We start from the raw sequence: 15533 nt of genomic DNA, 5'->3' as shown, positions 1-15533 counted from the left end.
TGGCAACTCTCCCAGGGACCCAGCCACCCTGACTGGGACATTCCCAACAAACTTGGGTGCTTGGCGTGGACACAGATGGCCTCCAAGCCCCGGAAAAGGGGCAGACCAGAGACAAGACAGCAGAGCATGCACAAACATCTAGACTCCGCAAACATCCAGACTCCTCAGTTTTGCCCCATAATCATTTCACCCCCTTGCCAATGGCAAGGGAGGGCTCCAGCTCAGCTGTAATTCTACTTTACATAAGGACACAACTCCAACACTAGCATTGAGCTGACACAGACAGAAGCACAAAGGTCACTAATCTGACCCATAAGTTTATATATATTTTCACCATGGCTGCCTCCACAGCCATCACAAACCTCAGAACACTTAAAATTTGGTATAAAGTGAATTCATTCACAATTTAGCACCATAACAAAAGATTTCAACTAGACTTTTTCCACTGTTTAAACTTTACACCCAGACCAAGCTCCACTAGAAAAGCCGATCCATTTTCCTGTAACCAAGTTTTTGTTTTTGTTTTTTTAATCCAGACCAATTTCCAGGACATTAGGACTTGAACCTATAAATGGCCCTTTTTACTAAAATCAAGACTCCACTCCTTTAGTGGATATAAGACTAGTACCAGATTCTAACATGCAGTTAGACAAACCCAAAACACCAGGGCTTTTCCCCAGTTTTTCTCCTCTTCCCAAGCCTAGAGAGAACGGCTTCCCCCCAATTTTCTGGGGCTACTAGGGTTCTCTCGGGAGGTGATCAGCCTCCCCTTCCTAGCAATTAAGCTAGGGCCTTCCAGACTGTGCTCACCCAGGGAGTCTTACCTTCTTCCATGTTCGGAGTTCTTTTTCATTCCCAGAATCTTTCGCTTCAGACCTTCCATTGCCCTCGATTTTTGTCGGGAAGATTCTGGTGGAGCCCACATCTTTTCTGGATTAAATTTAATCCAGGGGGGCCCAGATTTGGGGTTCATCCGAGTCCTCCCGGCTTCCTCAGGGATTTGGAAGGGGCAGCAAAATGCTACCATCTCTGGCCTTCGTTTGTTGTCCCAGCGGAGTCGCCAAAAATGTTGTAGAATTTGAGAGAAGTTTAATTATTTGAGTATAGAGAGGCCAGGACTCAGGAATGATTTTGAGAAGGAAAAATGGTTTATTGACGGCCGGCCGGACTTGGGAGATTTCTCTTTGAATCCTGAGCCCTGAGCAAGATTTTCAAACGTCTTTTATACAGAGAGGAAAGGCCAAATGGTCCCTTTGTTTCAGTTCTCAATAGGCTTTAATTAGCATATATGTCTTCCACATCTTAGGTAAGCTTGTAGCATGGACTCCAGATACTCTAGATAAGCTTTTAGCATATTTGGTTTTTGCATTTCCCCTAAATACTTAAAGTTTATAGCCCTTGCATTGTTAAACAGTTTCCTGGGGCTGGAGCCATTGCCATTGTCCCTAAGGGCAGGACTGCAGCCTCTTACCATTCCACACCCACAAGTCAAACACCTTAGGTTATCTCTGAAGAGACAAAGAGCCTTCCACCCATAGCCCACATCAAATCTACAATACAATGAAAGAAAAAAGTTCTGATTGCATAATCCTTTTTTGTTTTATCCTCCTCCCTTTTCCACTGCCTGTGCTCCCTGCCTGCTCTGTGTCTATTTGCTGTGTGTTCTTCTGTGTCTGCTTGTCTTCTCTTGTCTTCTCTTTAGGAGGGACTGGGAACCAATCTTGGGACCTCCATCCTGGGAGAGAGCCACTTAATCACGTCAGCCACCTCAGCTCCCTGGTCTGCTGCATCACTCACCGTCTCTCCTCCGTGTCTCCCTTTGTTACATCATCTTGCTGCGCCAGCTCTCCGTGGTGTGGGCCAGCTTACCTTCACCAAGAGGCCCTGGGAATCGAATGCTGGGCCACCCATCTGGCAGGCAGGAACCCATCATTTGATCCGCATCTGCTTCCCCGATTGCATAATCCTTAAATGATTATTATAAGAACTTCAGCTCTATTAGCCAGGCTTTAGCAGGTACTATTTTACCTAAGAAACTAGATGAATTTTAACTGAACTGTTGCTCCATCTTCTTTTTCTATGTTAGATCTAACATATATTTTACCCGTGGAATAATAGGTTATAACAATACCATTGATTGTATACTTTTCATGAGTTGTATGCTTTATTAATTGATCAATAAAATTGATTTGTTTAAAAAAATAGATGTTTTAATAAAGAAATTATTTTTATTGTAAGTGATTTACATTAATTATCTAACATGTTGAGAAAACAACTGCTTGAAAATGATACTTATGGAAGGCAGTAGGGGATGGGGAGGTGGAAACAAAATTAAAAGTAACTTTTGGGGGCCTAGGGGAAGAGATCCTAAACCTTGAACAAAATTCTGCAAGAATGCACCATCAAATATACATAAGAGAAAAGGGATTCTTAGGACTGCCTCTTGCTCACTGCAAAGGCGTAAAGTAATCTAAATATTTAGAATAATTTAATTCTAGAGGGCATGTGAGAGACCTGAAAGCTGCCATAGGGGACCTCAAGTAGCTCTTCTATTACCTAACACCAAAATTTCAAGGTAATTTAACACAATTATGATTACTCAAGCGATTACTTCCAGAAACAGGAAAAACATAGGGAAAAAATCATGCTGGAAAACCAGAAAGCATAAATATGGTCAATATACATATAAGGAAAGGAAAAATGAGGACAAGTAAACCTGGCCAACTGTTCAAAAGGAATGAAAAGTTTATTTGAAGGACAATGTATTTTAAAAACATTAAACCACACTTCAAGTTTTAGGTTTGGTGTTCTGCCATACTGTTAATTAACTCAGCAACTTTTGTCCACGCACAACAGTCTATTTTAAATTTCAACTGTGGTTTTAGGATAAAGATGACTCAGTGACCAATAAAGTAGTTCACAGAGGATTTGATCCATAATTGTGAGCTCATTATACTGACTCTGATGGCTCATTTAGACACCTGAGTATCAAACCCAATTTAAATGTTAAAACATCCACTTGAACTTCAAAGTACAGAACAATGTGTATGACATGCTACCAGGTTTTTTAAAAAATGGGGGGAAATAAATATATATGGAAGTAGTTTACATACACTGAAAAGAAGTCCTTGGAAGAATTAACAAGAAACTAACCACAGAAGTTGTCCTTTGGAGGGGTGGGTGGGAATTGGGGGGGAGGAGGGGGCAGGGGATAGGGCCAGAGGTAAGAAGGAAAACTTTTTCACCGTCTACTTCTGTATCCATTTTGAAGTTTAGATCATGGACTGAATTATCTAGTCAAAAAAAAGTAATTAAAAGAAATAAACATTAACCTAAAGACTCCATGTTTGAAAACAAGTAGCACCCTATCATGCATAAATTTCAGGTGATTCAATCAAATGGCAAAATGATGAGGCTATTTTAACAACGTTTCCACAGCTTTGGGAAAACTGGTCTTAAAGATCTGAAACTTTTCTCCCCTATGATTTGATATAGCAATAAATCTCTCATCTACCTTCCCAGATTCACTACCAAGCAGGGGTCAAGCCTACAAATGTGTATAAAATTCACTAGAAAGAGAGGCTTTTATAAGAAAACAATTTATTGACCCCAGCAAGTAGGTCACAAAAAGCAAGTCTTGTCGATCAGATAGATTATAACAAACAACCCCATAAAAAAATGCCCTTTCTACTTACTTTTCTAGTATTTGTTAAGGAAATACTTCCCTCTTAAAAAACCAAGCAAACCACCTGTGTTTGCACTAGACCAAGGAAAGAGAATCTGAGCTGAGCTCTTCAATTCTGTGATCTTGCCACAAGACTAGAAGACTTACTTTCTAGTTCCAGGCTTGTAGTTAACGAACAGCGTGACTGTGAGGAAGTCACTTCGCCTCTCTGGGCTTTCCTGCTTCCCCTTCTGAACAGCTGGATGCTGGTGTGTAAGACCCTTAAGATCCCTTCCAGCTGTAGGAGTCTTGGACACTAACGCTCCTCATCTATTTCCAATACAAATAATTTAACCATTAAACTAACTCAGGAATAAAGAAAGGAGTTCCCTTAAATAAAAGCACCTTTTTACTTCTATTTTTTACAAGTACTGGGGATTGAATCCAGAACCTCAAGCATGGGAAGGAGGTGCTCGACCACTGAGCTCCATCCACTCCCCATATATAATAAGCATCTGAACTGTTAAAGATAAAAAAAAAACACCCAGAAATGGAAATGAAGACAGAATTATGATACAAGATACTTCCCTTTCTCTACTTTCCCCACAGTCCTACATTTTGTAGGCCAGAATATATTTATTATTACATATTATTTTCAATAATATATTCACTTGAACAATTATTTACTGAAATTTTCAGAACTTTGGGGAGCAAAGAATATTAATATTATACACTTAATAATTACAACCATAAAACGCAGGGTCTTCTTTGATAAATCAAGAGTTCATAGTATTTGAGTTCACCCACTTATCAAAATATTAAATTAGCCTACCCCTGAATGGTGACAGAATCAAACTGTGCCTCTGCGGCACTACAGCTCACCTGCCCCGCACTGCTGCCCCCCCATGCTCACCAGCTGCCTTCAGCTGTGCAGACAAGGATGGGGCTCTGGGATACAAGGGCAGTGAGATGGGGGCACCCGCATGACCCCAAAACTGGACCCTCCACCTCAGAACTGGTGTTACCACAGAAGCAAACTGGGCCTTCTTAACCAGGGTCTCATCATGTGGCATCTGCAAAAGCAGCTGCATCTTTACCCTACAGATACAGCTCTGTTCTCTGCAAGGTACGTTCAAGTGCAGCCCAGGAAATGTCCCGCGCAATGGTTTGCAGCCACACCATAGTCTAGGAAGTTATGCAAGAACCAGCACACACCAGTTAACACCACAACTAATTAAGGATCTCTTTCCCCGAGGTGTTTTAAAATAAAACTGAATCTTTTATTTTTTCCCAAGGAAATACTAGGGATTGAACCTGAGACTCTGTACATGCAAAGCTGGTACTCAACCACTGAGCTACATCTGCTCCCCCAAACTGAATCTTAACTCTTGATATAGCCTGGAAAAGAATACAACAAAAACTTACCAAAAGTACCATAAAATCCTCTAGGTCCGCAAGTCCCCACGCCATACTTTTTTAGAGATGCTAAAGCTGCCGCCTTTATTAAATTAAGAAAAAGTGTATTTTAAAAAAATATTTAAGATTACAAAACTGACATTTCCTATCCTTTAACACAAATAACTTTGTTCTTACTATTATGATAATGCTAAAGGAAAGACAAATGCAAAGTTTGGGTATAAGATGGAACATTTGGGAAAGTTACATTAGCTTGATTCACAAAACCCAGCTAGCTCAGTGATGCTTGTTATGCTTTCCTGCATTTGTGGGCTTTATAAATGAGTCTTCCCTCAAAAAATGTTTGCTGGCCCACAATCCCAGTAGGACGTGGAGCAACTCCCCAGATGTTTCTGATTACACAGCCCCTGGCTTCCAGCAAACACCAGGCAGCTCTGGCCACAGGCCTCCTGTTACCCACTCCACCCGAGTAACAGCGCACACCCAGGGGCATTTCCTGACCTCCTGCATCTGTCTCTTTGAGGTCCCACTTCCTAAGTCAGTGATGGGCTCTGTCCCCAGCATTATGCACTACTCACCTTAACCCTGGGGTTATCCAACAATCCAAGAAAATTAAACGAGGCAAAGTTTATACATTCTTTTCCATTCACCACAATGTTGTGGCTTGCAGGGCTAGGGGAAAAAAGAGAGCGGTGTGTGTTAGCACATGTTCACACTGCAGGATGCAAACTGTACATCACCCTGGCTACAGACAGGACACGGGAGTGTGGCCATTGTGCCTCATCTGCATACTAGCCCTTTTTATTTCATTTTTCTAAACAGTAAAATTAGGAAAGTGTATATTAAAAACCATCTACGGGGCACATGAATTCTATTCTTCAAAGGTTACTTTATACTATTTAAATAAAAAAGAAAAATGAGCTAGAATTGCAAGATCAACACCAAATCTTCACTTTGGTTTCACAACTCATTTAAGAACAAAGAAGCTAAATAAAGGACCTAAGAAAAAAACCTGAGTAAGACAAAGAGGGAGGAAATATAAAAAGATCAATATCAAATATAAGACTAGAAAGAGCGAGTTAAAATCTTCAGATTTAAATGGTTTAAAAATAAAAATTATCTATAGGAAATCACTTAAAAAAAAAAAGGGATATCTTCCTAATTTCTAAAGATGATGTTAGAATGCTATTTAAAAGTGATCCTTTCCCTCAGAAAAGGAATTTAGGTGGCCAGATACAAAGGATCACAGCTCGAAGCTCAGCTGGGACAGGAGAATGGGCTCATGCGGAGACAACCTATTACATTCTTTGCTGAAACACACACTAGCTATAAGCCATGCTTAAAAAATGTGGGGCAAAACTACAGGTCAGGAACCACTGGAGTACTGTGAAATCAACTTAAGTTTGTCACAACCAGACCATTTTAACTAAAGGAAATAATAATACAGAATATAACGAAAAAGAAAATATCAGCATACATTGCTCAGGGGAAGAAAAAAAGGCCTGTTTTGTGAAACTTTTGTTTCAATTACATATATGCACTGATCTATGTACTGGGTTGCCACATAAAATGTACTGCAGGCAGAAAAGATTGAGGAACACTGCTCTCATCAATGTTTTAATAAAATGAGTTTTCTATGGGAAAAATTACACAAGATGCTGGGAAACCAAGAAGGAGAAGAATGACAACGTTAAGTTCATTCACAAAAGCAGAGTAAGTAAATAGAAGGCAAGAAGAGCGCGTGAAAAAAACATGGGTGTAGAGTCAAAAAGAACAGATCTTCATCACGGCTCCACCACCACGGCTCCACTTCCTAGTTTGGGTACAGCACAGATCTCTGTACCTCTCAGTTTCTTCATCTATAAAGCTGGGTCATCACCTACCCCACAGAAGAACAGTCACTGTCAAAGTCCCTGGCACAAAGGAAGCATCCTCATAATCTTCTTCCTTTCCTACAGCATCAAGGGCTTCTTGAACTTTTTAAAATCCGACCTCACACCTCTTCAACCACTGTGATTCTCAGTCTATCATGTTATATCATTTCCTACCTCTCAAGACCTCTTTATGTTTTCCGGTTATCCCTGCTGTTAGCACTCACAAAAAGATTAAAAAACAAAACAAGTAGGTAGATAAGCCTAAACTATTGGTCCTGCTATAAAAGTTGAGGTCATGCTAGAAAACTGTAGCACACAGAAAAGATTCACCCACAGCCCTGCCTATCAGTGCTGAGCCCTGTCAAGAGGCAGCACGACTTGATGGAAAGATCCTGTCTCTGTCTGGCTCTCGGGGTAAGGAAGGGAAAGAACGCTGGCAAGTGGCAGCCTTGCACCTGTGCCCCAGACAGACACACAGAAATAAGTAGTGCTCAGCAATGAAAGGGTTAAAAAGAGATGCAAAAGTATGAAGGAGAGATCACTAGACATGCCAGATACAAAGGTCAAAATTCATCAAACAGGAGGAAAGAATGAAAGAGCCAGACAATGTTCAAAGGAATGATAGCTGAAAAGTTCCCAGAATTCCGACAAGACACAAATCCACAGCTGGAAGAGGACAATGAACGCCAAGCAGAGTGAGTCAGGAATACTCCTCTCTCTCAGCATGCCCTGTCCTGTTCCTATTCAGAACAAAAGACCACATTCTCCAGCTGCTATTGAACTAGTGTGGCCAAGGCTGCTTTAACCCAGTGGACAAGGCTAGAAGAGGCTCCTTTTCTCTCCCCTTCCCTGGCCTGCAACTTGGCCATCCTGACTTAAGTTTTGGCTTCCTAGGCTGCTCAAGGAAATATCATGCAATGCGCCAGGTTACATAATGGGAATTTATTCGCTCATGTCTGAGGCTGGGAAAAAGTCCAAATCAAGGCATCATCAGGGCGATGCTTTCTTCTGGAAGAGTGGCGTTCTGGGGCTGGCTGCTGGCAATCTTTGGCCCTTAGGCTTGTCGTATGGCAAGGCATATGGCAACCTCTCCTGGCCTCCCCATTCTCTTCCGGTTCCACTGGTTTCGGCTTTGGGCTGCTCCCCTTGTGGCTTTCTCTCTCTCTCTGTCTGAATTTCAATCTACTTGTAAAGGACTACAGTCATAGGATTAAGGCCCATCCTGACTGAGGTGGGCCATACCTTAAATAAAGTAACCTTATCATAAGGGCCTACTTACAATGGATTCACACCCACAGGAATGGATTAAATTTAAGAACATGCTTCTTCTGGAATATATACAACGTCAAACCTCCACAGTGACCTCTGAATGGCAGTCATATGCTTCTTGGTAGAGCAGCAAGATGGTAACTTGTGATTTATAGAACTGCCTTCCCAGCCCTGAAATGCCTCTCTTCACACATCTAGGAGAGTGGAAATAGACTATCCTGCTTAAGCCACTGCTAGTCTGGGTTCTCTATTATATGCAACTGAATCCAATCCTAAATAATTACAACTTCAGCCAGAAATGATCTCAATCAATGCTACTTTTAGGTTTTGAAGAAATCAGGTTTTTAAAAAATTGTAAAATAATTTGATACAGATATAGTTCACATTCCTGGGAAGGGGATCTCACAATGCAAGTGCTATACAACCAGTAAATAAACCTTTTAAAGACCATAACAAAAAGTAGGTACATATGCAGATTAAAAAACTGTGGACCTTAAGTCACTCAAGAGAAAAATTACAGGCATTGAAAACTTGGTAAATTGTTCAAAAAGTGATTGTATGATGAATATGGTATCCAAGACTCCCGTGAAGAATCTGAATAAAATTACTGCATGGAAAGTAAGAGAAAAAGCAGTACTTCTAGAATATATTATTTGCACACTGCACTTTAAAATATAGGTGCAAACAAAATAAACCAAATGAGAGGATTTTGGCCTACTTCTTATGCATCCCTTTAAGTTTACATATTAAACTGGCCTATTAAAGAGATGTTCAATTTTATTGGAAAAATTGCGAAACACCTCATATTTCAGCAGATATTAGTGTGTAAAAACAGCTTAGTAGTCACAATAAAGGTACGTAGAATAAATTTCTCAGTTAAAAGATGAAGACACGACAATCTGATTTTTTAAAATCCAATTATGTGCAAGAGAAACAACGAAACATAATGGCACAGTATGAGTTGCGGCGGCTTGCTCGGTCGGTAGAGGTGGGGTCTGGCTGCGGACGAGGGGTTGGTCCAGCTCTGGACGAGGGGTCGGTCCCGCTCGGGACGAGGGGTCGGTCCCACTTGGGACGAGGGGTCGGTCCGGCAGCAGATGAGGGATCGGTCTCACAAGGGGTTGCGCGGTTCGGCTGACGGGGTCGCCCGGCGAAGCCCGCGACGAAGGGGTCGCCCGGAGAAGCAGGCAACGAAGGGGTCGCCCAGAGAAGCAGGTGACAAACTGGGGACAAGGGAGGCCAGGCCCTTGTCGGGGGCTCTCAGGACTGGAGGGCGCATGGCAGAAGAACTACCGCGGAGACAAGGTAAACACGCAAGTCCACTTTACTGAGGGAGAGGCAACAGTTTTATAGGGGCTGGGGAAGGCTGATTGGTCGAAGCCACGCCCTGTTCTGATTGGTTGCTGGTGAAAGGTCAGTGGGCGGTACTGGATGGGGGAGGGGTGGTGATTAGGGATTGGCTGTTGCTGTTGCTGGGGGAAGGGGCAGGGTTTAGGGATTGGTGGCTGCTGTTGCTGGGGTGGAGGGCAGACTGGAGTTTCCCGCCCATGCCTGGCTGTTGCTGCTGTCGGGGGAAGGGAAAAGGGCAGACTGGATTTTTCCGCCCACGCCTGGCTGTTGCTGCTGTCGGGGGAGGGGAAAAGGGCAGACTGGATTTCTCCACCCACGCCTGGCTGTTGCTGCTGTCGGGGGAAGGGAAAAGGGCAGACTGGAATTTTCTGCCCTGCGCCTGCACAGGGAGAAGGAAGAAGAAGGGTGCCACCCCACAAGGCATCAGGTGGCGCCATCTGGGAGGAGGGGTGGCCGCGGAAGCATGGCTGCCGGGAAGGGGAGACCCGAGGGCACTCTGCGCCCATGCCGAGCTTCCTTCAGGGGTGGCGGTGGGCCCGACCAACCACCCTATTATGGGGGCAGCGGAATTAGGCCTACCGTGGCCGCTCCCCTCGCCAGGCCAGCAAACCACACTTCAGCCAGAGGGGTGACCGCATTTCCCCCTTCTTTTCAAATAAGGACCAGGATGGCAGCAGCAACAAGTAGCTGAGGCCCAAGAGGCAGTAAGCAATGAGGGAAGCGGGGCTGAAGAGGGAGGTGAGTATGACGGGGATATAAATGTACAATTTAGGGGGTGGTATCTTGCCGTTGCAAGCAAGGGTGGCCAATGTCCAATTCTTGTTGATCTCGGCGGCTATAAGATCCATCTGTTGTTAAAAGTCCAGGGTGACAGCGCGTTACAGGTAGTTGATCTCTTCTTGGTGGTGAAGAGCGGCAGAGGCAGACTGTGTGATGGTCTGGAGGATTGCAGCTGTGAGGACAAGTCGCGTCAGGGCACCAGCGACGGTGGTGGCGGCAGCGTTGGGAGTGGTGGAGACGTAGGCGAGGTCAATAAGAAGGCCAAAGTCTCCATGGGCGCAAGAGAGGCCGATGTTAATGGGGCGGGCCGACATGGGGCGGCCCAATCTGCAATGCAATGGGGGTTCAAGCAAAAAGGGAGGGGGTGGGGGATGAGAAAGGACGCTTTGGATGGCTGAGAAGAGGAGTGAAGTCGAGACAGGAGGAAGCTCCGCAGAAGTATGGGGAGGCAAGAGTAGAAACGTTATTGGATGCTAGAAAGCAGGCCGCGGGCCGGGGAAAGCGGGTTGCGGGCCGTTTAGCAGGGCTGGTGAGAGGGGTTAGCTTGGCCAGAGGTGGCGAGGGAGAGCATAAGGAGGAGAGAGACTATGTTAATTGGCTCGGCAGCATGGTGAGGGTTGCGGCATCTGCACTGACGGTAGAGTGTGAGCAGTGAGCGGACTTCAGGGTTGGATGGTTGTCTCTCGGGGTGGAGGGTGAGCTGGCTCAGTTGGTGCTGGATCACTCGCATCTGGCGCCATGCCATGCGGGACATCCGCTGCTGAGGTGGCGGGTTTGACGTATCTCCCGGGGACCCAGATTGGCTGAGCGGCATCCTTGAGAGCGCGGCGATGGGAGCTGAGGTGCGCAGTGAGACGAGGGGTCGGAGCCGGTGGGGCTCCGACGGTGGTCGCGGGCCAAGAGAAGGCCCTGATGAGGGGAGGGCGGAACGACGAGCAGTGAAGCAAGGCAAAGGGGAGCAAGCGCAGAGGGGAGGAGGCAGAGGTGAAGGCAGGGGTGGAGGTGCTCAGGCACACGCTCCTGAGAGTTTTATTGGTGCCTCTTAATCATAGCGGGTCGGTATAAGCCCCCGACATGGAAGGAGAAAGCCATCCAGCGATTCTCCCAGACCGCCGTGGATCATATGAGGTCACCAAGGTTCAGGAGCATCAATGCAGAGCGAAAAGATAGGGGTGAGAAGAGAGGAGAGCGTAGGGCTATGGTAGGGTTACTTCAGACGTGCAAGCGCGTGCTCCCGAGAAATCCAAGGCTCCTCTTAATCATAGCGGGTCGGTATAAGCCCCTGACATGGAAGGAGAAAGCCATCCAGCGATTCTCCCAGACCGCCGTGGATCGTATGAGGTAGCCAAGGCTCAGGTAGCAGCAATGTTGCACAAGAGGAGTCCCAAGGTGAGAAGAGAGGAGGGCGTAGGGCTGTGGTAGGATTACTTCATACGTGCAAGCGCGCGCTCCCGAGAAATTCAAGGCTCCTCTTAATCATAGCGGGTCGGTATAAGCCCCCGACATGGAAGGAGAAAGCCATCCAGCGATTCTCCCAGACCGCCGTGGATCATATGAGGTAGCCAAGGCTCAGGTAGCAGCAATGATGCATGAGAGAAGCCCCACGGTGAGAAGAGAGGAGGGGGGGGCCGCCAGGTTATGGAGTGAGGCTTTGGTGGAGTTGCCTTGCCCCACGTTGGGCTGTGGTGGGGTTGCTTTGCCCCACGTTGGGTGCCAGCTGCGGCGGCTTGCTCGGTCGGTAGAGGTGGGGTCTGGCTGCAGACGAGGGGTCGGTCGCGCTCGGGACGAGGGGTCGGTCCCACTTGGGATGAGGGGTCGGTCCGGCAGCAGACGAGGGATCGGTCTCACAAGGGGTTGCGCGGTTCGGCTGACAGGGTCGCCCGGCGAAGCCAGCGATGAAGGGGTTGCCCGGAGAAGCAGGCAATGAAGGGGTCGCCCAGAGAAGCAGGTGATGAACTGGGGACAAGGGAGGCCAGGCCCTTGTCGGGGGCTCTCAGGACTGGAGGGCGCATGGCAGAAGAACTACCGCGGAGACAAGGTAAACACGCAAGTCCACTTTACTGAGGGATAGGCAACAGTTTTATAGGGGCTGGGGAGGCTGATTGGTCGAAGCCACGCCCTGTTCTGATTGGTTGCCGGTGAAAGGTCAGTGGGCGGTACTGGATGGGGGAGGGGTGGTGATTAGGGATTGGCTGTTGCTGTTGCTGGAGGAAGGGGCAGGGTTTAGGGATTGGTGGCTGCTGTTGCTGGGGTGGAGGGCAGACTGGAGTTTCCCGCCCACGCCTGGCTGTTGCTGCTGTCGGGGGAAGGGAAAAGGGCAGACTGGATTTTTCCGCCCACACCTGGCTTTTGCTGCTGTCGGGGGAGGGGAAAAGGGCAGACTGGATTTCTCCGCCCACGCCTGGCTGTTGCTGCTGTCGGGGGAGGGGAAAAGGGCAGACTGGAATTTTCTGCCCTGCGCCTGCGCAGGGAGAAGGAAGAAGAAGGGTGCCGCCCCACAAGGCATCGGGTGGCGCCATCTGGGAGGAGGGGCGGCCGCGGAAGCATGGCTGCCAAGAAGGGGAGACCCGAGGGCACTCTGCGCCCATGCCGAGCTTCCTTGAGGGGTGGCGGTGGGCCCGACCAACCACCCTATTATGGGGGCAGCGGAATTAGGCCTACCGCGGCCGCTCCCCTCGCCAGGCCAGCAAACCACACTTCAGCCCGAGGGGTGACTGCATGAGTGAACATAGAGGAGAAAAGGTCATATTAATCACATTCTAGCTAAAAGAAATCTAGTGTATCTATACTGCTATCAGACAAATAGACTAAGTTAAAAAGTATTATTAGAGGAAAAGAGATTATTATAGAATGAAAAAAGAATAATCTACGGGAAAGATGTAACAATGCTGAAACCACCTAACAAGAACCTCAAATTAAATAATTTAGAAAGGAAAGCAGAGAGAAAATCATCATCATAGTGGAAAATACTAAACTCTCTCTTCTCTCATTTTAACTCACTCATTTATTTGGCAGGAAAATATGAGTAAAGATGTCAACTATTTGAACAGCAATTAAAACAAACTGGAAAGGATGCAAGTTATCTCAAAATAAAACAAATATAAATGTTTATGACAAACCCATGGAACATCTGCAACAAATTTCAACAAAAAAGGACATAAAATAGGTCTTAATAAGAGCACTAGCGCCATTCAGAAAGATGTCATTCAAAGCATGTTTTCTGACCACATGGCGATAAATTATAAATAATTTAAAAGAATAAAGCTCAAGGAAAATATTATGCTTTGTTCAAAGGAAAAAGTCAATGAAAATTAGAAAATACTTAGATTCAATGAACATATTGAAAGTATAGGCTATAAATGGGTCAGTACTTAGAATTTAGTCTTAAATGTAGATATAAAAGTTCATATCCCTTAGCCACAAATTTTAAGTTTGCAGCAAATTCATTTGGTAGCAAAACCTCTCCTAAACTGTTGTGAAACTATCTGTTGCCTTTATTTTCTGACTGAAGGGAAATATTAATGTAGGATGCTACCCCAGACCTCATGTCAACCATTCTGTAAGTTTTGATACTGGACCAAACTCACAGTTTTACTTCTACCCTAATTGAATCACATTTCTAGAAAATAAACTGGCACTATTGAAAGGCAGCAGCAAGTATGACAGAGCTGGAGTCACAGTCATGGCTGACATGTGAGTTGCTTACAGCAGCTTCAGTTATGAAAATCTTCATCTGCTCAGTTTCTCCTGCCATCTACTGCCTTACTCACTAGCAGTGCACACAACCCAGCTGACGTGTTCATAACAAGCACACCCGTGACCAAGCTCACAGCACACGGCAATGACAAGACCAACACAACTGCCTCCTGGCTGGCGACAACTCATCAATGACTCTAGCTACTATAAGATACATCCCCATTTTAGAGATTTTAAGATGGGGGAAAAATGTATATCTTAGAAGCAATATAAGAGAGTATTACATCAAAGTCTGACTAAGGATTAAAATAAGCGTTGTATATGAAACTCTTGCAAATCAAAAGACAGACTAGGGCGGCAGACTTGGCCCAGTGGTTAGGGCATCTGTCTACCACATGAGAGGTCTGCAGTTCAAACCCCAGGCCTCCTTGTCCCTTGTGGAGCTGGCCCATGAGCAGTGCTGACGTGCGCAAGGAGTGCCCTGCCACACAGGGGTGTCCCCCGCATAGGGGAGCCCCATGTACAAGGAGTGTGCCCTGTAAGGAGAGCCGCCCAGCACTAAAGAAAGTGCAGCCTGCCCAGGAATGGCACCGCACACACAGAGAGCTGACGCAACAAGATGACACAACAAAAAGAAACACAGATTCCCATGCCGCTGACAACAACAGAAGTGTACAAAGAAGATGCAGCAAATAGACACAGAGAATAGACAACCGGAGTGGGGGGGAAGGGAGAGAAATAAATAAATAAATAAATCTTAAAAAAAAAACAACAATATGAACAATCATTTAAAAAAAGAAAAAAAAAAAGAAAGACTAGGAATATATTCTATAATATGCAGTAGTAAAAACATTAGAAATGTATTATAGTGCTACATCACTGTATGTCCCTAAGTAGTACAGCGAGTACCTTAGTGGGAAGGAGAATGGATGTAGACATTAGGACTGAGGAAAAGGGACTAAAACCCCACAAAAGAGGTGGCTTATGTAGACTGCTGATAAAAGCCTGATAAGGAGGGGTATGATTAACTCCAATGCCTCCAAGAAAGATCCAAAAGAGACTCAACTAAACCTGAAGACAAACCTTTAGCAAATCTGACTCAGAAAGAAGGAAACATCACAAATAAACAACGTCAAGAATGGGGAAAAAACGTCAGAGATGTTGTTTAAAAAAAAAGTCCAGGAAATATTACAAGCCACTTCACACCAATCGTTTTCAAAATGTAAGAAGAGATGGACAATTTAATCAAAAGTAACTCATAAAGAAAACCTGAATAGTTTTAAAAACTCACTGACAGCATTAAATTCACAATGAAAATCTATACTCAACAAAACAACAAAAATACCATAAGTACACTGTTCCAAAGAAAATTTAAGACTAATATACTTTTGATACCAAAACTGGACCAGCTCATGAGTAACAAACTAACCTCATTTTTTTTCAAGAGAAAATGATGATAGTTGTTAAAAATCCCAAATATTTAG

General features: G+C 45.1%; 1 pseudogene; it reads right to left on the bottom strand.

Moving 5' to 3' along the window:
* The window catches only part of LOC101435142 (serine palmitoyltransferase 1-like), a 79130-nt pseudogene that overhangs the window by 46630 nt on the left and 16967 nt on the right, over window positions 1–15533 (bottom strand).

The sequence above is a fragment of the Dasypus novemcinctus genome, chromosome 8 (genome assembly GCF_030445035.2).
Source record: "Dasypus novemcinctus isolate mDasNov1 chromosome 8, mDasNov1.1.hap2, whole genome shotgun sequence".
Lineage (NCBI taxonomy): Eukaryota > Metazoa > Chordata > Mammalia > Cingulata > Dasypodidae > Dasypus > Dasypus novemcinctus.
Note: the sequence above shows the minus strand (reverse complement) of the source record. Positions and strands in the feature narration are given on the sequence as shown.